The sequence below is a fragment of the Myotis davidii genome, unplaced genomic scaffold (genome assembly GCF_000327345.1).
Source record: "Myotis davidii unplaced genomic scaffold, ASM32734v1 scaffold571, whole genome shotgun sequence".
Classification (NCBI taxonomy): domain Eukaryota; kingdom Metazoa; phylum Chordata; class Mammalia; order Chiroptera; family Vespertilionidae; genus Myotis; species Myotis davidii.
This window is the reverse complement of record NW_006283136.1, coordinates 2,251,463-2,257,354: the sequence shown is the minus strand read 5'-3', so window position 1 is coordinate 2,257,354 and position 5,892 is coordinate 2,251,463. Positions and strand designations below refer to the sequence as shown.

The 5,892-nt window shown below is 49.4% G+C and overlaps 1 pseudogene; it reads right to left on the bottom strand.

The window, feature by feature from the left end:
- LOC102757078 overlaps positions 1-5,886 on the bottom strand; it is an 11,331-nt pseudogene extending 5,445 nt beyond the window's left edge.
- Positions 5,887-5,892: the final 6 nt, after the last annotated feature.

The window sequence follows — 5,892 nt, the reverse complement described above, 5'->3', positions numbered from 1 at the left end:
TATAATAAAGTAGGTTTTCAGAATGCATGTTAAAAAATTGACAAATTAGTTTACCAGTTTTTACTTATGTAGACATGTTTGTGTAATTAAGTATGTATGAAAAGTAATTTTAAATGTATATTGAATAGGTCCAGTAAATATGTGCATTTACCAGTCACCACGAGTAAACAAATGCACATGGCTGGGGAGTGGCTTAGTGCGCATCTGAACATAGGGTGGCCATCTGAATATTTGGTGGCTGGCAGCCATTAGTATTACTGCAGAGCCTGCTGTGTGGCTCAGAAGTTGAGCATTGACCTAAGAACTAGAAGGTCACCACTTCAATTCCCAGTCAGGGCACATGGCCAGGTTGCAGGCTTGATCCCCGGTGAGGGGCATGCAGGAAGCAGCTGAATCCTGACTTCCCTGCTCACCAGGTGCTGGAGGAAAACTGGTGCCAGCAACTAGGGGAAGGAAGGCCTATTGCGTGAATCTTTGTGCAATGGGCCTCTAGTTATATAATAAAGTAGGTTTTCAGAATGCATGTTAAAAAATTGACAAATTAGTTTACCAGTTTTTACTTATGTAGACATGTTTGTGTAATTAAGTATGTATGAAAAGTAATTTTAAATGTATATTGAATAGGTCCAGTAAATATGTGCATTTACCAGTCACCACGAGTAAACAAATGCACATGGCTGGGGAGTGGCTTAGTGCGCATCTGAACATAGGGTGGCCATCTGAATATTTGGTGGCTGGCAGCCATTAGTATTACTGCAGAGCCTGCTGTGTGGCTCAGAAGTTGAGCATTGACCTAAGAACTAGAAGGTCACAGTTCGATTCCTGGTCAAGGGCACATGCCAGGGTTGTGGGCTCAATCCCCAAAGGGGGCTGTGTAGAAGGCAGCCAATCAATAATTATCTCTCATCATTGATGTTCCTATCTCTCTCTCTCCCTCTGCCTTCCTCTCTGAAATCAATAAAAATGTTTAAAAAACAACAAAAAATATTATTTAGAAAAACAAACTGTTGCAGAACCCTGGCCATTGTGGCTCAGTTGTTAGAGCGTTGGCCCATACACGGAAGGATCATGGGTTCAATTCCCAGCAAGGGCACATACTTGGGTTGCAGGTTGGATCCCCAGACCCAGTTGGCGCACATGCAGGAGGCAACCAATCAACGTGTCTCTCTCACATCGATGTTTCTTTCTCTTTTTCTCTTTCTCTCTCCCCTTTTCTCTAAAAAACATTAATGGAAAAAATATCCTTGGGTGAGGATTAACAAGAAAAAAAAGAAAACTGCTGCAGAAAGTCACCCCATGTGACTACAGAACCAATAATGGCATGAAGTGCTGTGTAATCATGTGCTAGTCATTCACTGAACACTTTATGAGCAGTGACTCTTAGACTTAAATATGTAGACGATAGTTGTAGATATGTAATATTTATGTCGGCAAAATTACTAGTGTGTTTCCAAAATATGGCCTATTCCCTAAAATTTGTTAAAAACAGTGAATATTAATAACAAAAAAACACAACCTGTCAATTTAATTATAAGCAAATCTTAGTTAAAAGCATTTTAAAATTAACAGGATGTTAATTTTCACATGATATATGGACCAGAAATTTTGTCCATTAAATCGAGGTCCACAAAATCGAGGGTTTACTGTAATAACCAAAAACTGAAAACAGCGCTAGCCAGTGTGGCTCAGTGGATAGAGCGTTGGCCTGGGGACTGAAGGACCGCAGGTTCAATTCCAGTCAAGGGTATATGCCTGGGTTGCGGACTCAATTCCCAGTAGGGGGCATGCAGGAGGCAGTCAATCAATGATTCTCTCTCATCGTTGATGTTTTTCTCTCTCTCCCTCTCCCTTCCTCTCTGAAATCAATAAAAATATATTTTTTTAAAAAGCCTGAAAACAACCCATTGATATGAGAATGAATAAACAGACTGTGGTGTATACATACAATGGAATACTACGAGGCAATGAAAAGGAATGTGCTATTGATATTCAAAACCATGCTGGAAGCCAATTCCAGCATGTCAGCAGGGCTGAATCATCTGGAGATGGCGAGGGCATTTCCCCAAACCTGAAAAGGATGCATTAAATTGATTGCTTGCTGCCAGACAGCTAAGGGCATCTCAATCTACATGTTATTGCCTCCTACTGGCCAAACACCTGAACAGCCGTAGGCAATTCCCCAATCTGATAATGGACTGTGTATAGGAAACCCAACCCTTTGATCTGTATATCTACCTCATCTTAGGACAATTTGTGTTAATAAAAAGCAAGGGGTCCTGAGATGAGGAGAACTTAGTTCCTTTAGCTAAGTCTTCTCTGACTCCCCATAATGCCTTTCAAAATTATGTTTCCTCTCTGGACTCTTATTTAATTTACGCACAGCGCCTTCTCCAGATTGCTGAACCCTTCTTGATGCCGGATCAAGACCACCGGCATTAAAACAACATGGATGAATCTCAAAATAATCATAGTGAGTGGAAAAAAAAAAACAGGCAAAAAAAGAGCTCATGCTGTATGGTTCCAGTTACATAAAATTCTAGGTAATGTCAACTAATGTATAGTGACAGGAAGCAAACCAGTCTGTTACCTGGGGAAGGGGGATGGCAAAGGAGGTGTGGGATGGAAGGATTACAAAACTTTTGGGAGTTTGGGAATAATGGGTATACTCATTATCCTGATTGTGGTGTGGCTTCACAGATACAAACATATATTAAAACATTAAATTATGTTTTAAATATTTCCACTTATCTTATACTAGAGGCCTGGTGCACGAATTCGTGCATGGGTGGGGTCCGGCCTGCCCCGTCTGGGCGATGGGGCCAGGCCGGCAGGGGGGAGGGGCCACAAGGGGTTGGCTGGCCCCGCCCCCTGGTCAAACTCCCGGTTGAACTCCCAGTCCAACAGGACAATTTGCATATTAGCTTTTTATTATATAGGATCATTACACCTCAATAAAACTATTATTAAAAACAAACAAAAAAGCACTTCATGTTCCAGAATACAGCATAGAGCATGGGGATAATTGTGGGCTTTTGGGCTAGAGTAAGAGGTCTGGAAGCACTGGCCCCTCCTCCCCAACATCTGCCAACCAGAGCTCCCAGGGAGGGGGCACCAGACTGACAAAGCAGGGGACTGAGCCCTCAGCACTCAAGACACTGTGGGGAGCTAGCATGCTCAGTGGTTGAGCACTGACCTATGGACCAGGAGGTCACAGTTCAATTTGGTCAGGGCATATGCCCAGGTTTTGGACTCTATCCCTAGTGTGGGGTGTGCAGGAGGCAGCCAATCAATGATTCTCTCTCATTATTGATGTTTCTATTTCTCTCTCCTCCCTTCCTCTCTAAATCAATTTAAAAAAAAATTTTTTTTAAAGACACTGGGGAAAAGCATGGCCCACCACACAGGAAAAGGAAATCGAAACCCAAAGGTGTTATCTTGCCCCAGGAGGTTATGTAGCTCTTACGTAATCTAAACCCAGATCTGGCAAAGCCTTCCTCCTCATCTTCATCTACCACAACTTCAAAAAAGGGGACTTGAAATAAGTGAAGATGTGTGCTTGTGTGTATGTTTAGAACAACTTTTGTTATTGTTGTTAATCCTCACCCGAGGATGTTTTCCCATTGATTTAGAGAGAGAGGGAGGGAGGTAGGGGGAGAGAGGGAGGGAGAGGGAAACATCGATGTGAGAAAGACACACTGATTGCCTCCCACAGAGAGAGAGAGAGAAATATCGATGTGAGAAAGACACATACTGGTAGATAGATTGCCTCCCACCAGAGACCCGACCAGGGTCAGGGATCCAGACTACAATCCAGGAACATGCCCTTGACCGGGATCAAACCCAGGACCCTTCAGTCTGCGGGCACTCTATCCACTGAGCCAAACCGGCTAGGGCTAGAACAGACAATTTTATGCACTGAAGCCAGAGAGACAGAACCAGTCTGGCTATCCCAGAAGAGCCAGGCACCCTGGACACAGCCCCTGAAGTTCAGGTACGTAAGTATTTGGGGTGGCAGTGAGACAGGCAGGCGTGGGATGAAGCTGACAGACAAGTTTGGGTTTGATTGAGGAGCAGGCTAACCGGCTCCTCCAGCACAGTCCCAGGGGCTGCCTACCTAGGAAGTCACCACCACTCCCCAGTCCCAACAATTTCTACCCTGTCTGCTTCAGACAGGAGCCTGGGGGCCATGTGACTTAGAGCCACACCTCGGGCTGGGGCAGAGATTGGTCCCAGCTAAAGGCCCTGCAGCAAGCTGCAATTCTGCACACCATCTCCCAGTCCCCAAGGTCTAGAGAAGCAAAAACCCAGACAGTACCAGGTAAGAGGTGAGCAGCCCTAGGAGAATGAAGCCCATATGCTGGCCAACCAAGCCCCAGGGGCAGGAATGAGAAGGAATCAACACAAAGTCAAATCTAGTCCCGACCGACCACTGCAAACCCCACCTCTAGGCTGGCCTAGGAGCTGGCTTCAGCTGGTATCGAACCCATGATGCCACAGCTGACCATCTGTCCACCTCCACAGGCGAGGGCTGAGGTCTGGGCCACAAAGGATGCCCGGAGTCCAATGGTGTAGATATCCTGTCCTCTCCCACCCCTTTCAGGCTGGGTCCTCTCAGGAGACAGACACCCTCCTGCCCACTATCCATCCTTGGCCCTGGGCCCTCCACATTAATCAGCTGTGACAAGAAGGTGTGGCGGGAGCAGGTCAGGCTCGTGCCCAAGTCACGGGCTGCCACACAAGATAAGGTCCTGTTAACACAATGCTGCCCTCTTCCCTTTTTTCGGAATGTGTTGTAAGGACTTGAGGCAACAACCCATGCTGATTGCACCATCCCAGCTCCGGCATGGAGGCACCCCTATCTCCAAAGGCAGACAGGTGGAGGGATGGCGGCCTCCTCTGCAAGCTCAGCCCGTGGCTACCCTCTCTTCCTCCTGCCCAGGCCTGGCAGCCACCCAGTCTCACCTCCAGTCTAGACTCTAAGGAAATGCCCCATCACTCTAGTTGGCATGCAGGGTACTGGGGGGCAGGGTTCGGCCTCGCTGTGGAAAGCTGCACCGTCTTCCTCCCTCCCCAGGTTTAAGCACGGGGCAGTGAACAGGGCGGTTTGGAGAGCACCCTCCCCCGAGGTGACCGCAGCCTCCCGGCTTCCAAACACCCCAATTCCGGCGGAGAGCGATAATGGGCTTCCTTACCTCCTGCTGCCTCTCCGCAGATACTGCTCTGATGATGTCCAGGCTGGGGTGGCAGGAGAGGATCCAGCAGGGCACAGCCTGCTCTCAGACAGTCGTTTCCAACGCTCCCAGGTTCACAGCGCTCTTCTGCTCCCCACTCCTCAAACCCCTACATCTTGTGCTCCCTCCAGCCCTGGAGCGATCCTGGCACCGGGCAGCCCGCCTGTGGCTTACCACCTCCTCCTCCGGCGGCGCCTCCGGGTCCTGGGCCCCTCAGGGAGCCCCTCTCCCCCCTGGAACCCCTTCCCGTCCAGGTATGTTTCCTGGACAGCCCGCACCACCTGTCCCTCCTGCACCCCCGGAAGCCAATTTGCTTCCTGCACCCCCAGGCGCCCCTCTCCCTCGGGGCCCTGGGGCCCCACAGGCCGTGCCCTCCCCACCAGCTCGGGTCTCTCTCTGCGAGTCCGGGTCTCTCCTAGAACCACCGCCTCCCGTCTGAGGTGCCCGCAGCTCTCCCAGTCCTGCCCGCCCTGCTCCCCCGAACTTTCAAGCCCCTTCCCGCGCTCCCAGGAGCGGTCCCCGAATTCGGACAGCTGCAGCAGCCGGCGTGGGCTCCCCTCCCCCCGCTCCTGCACCCCGGAAAGGGCCTCCCCGCGCTCCTGCACTGCGGGGCTGCCTTCCCCCTTCTCCTGGTGCTGCTTGCGGGCCCCCAGTCCCACCT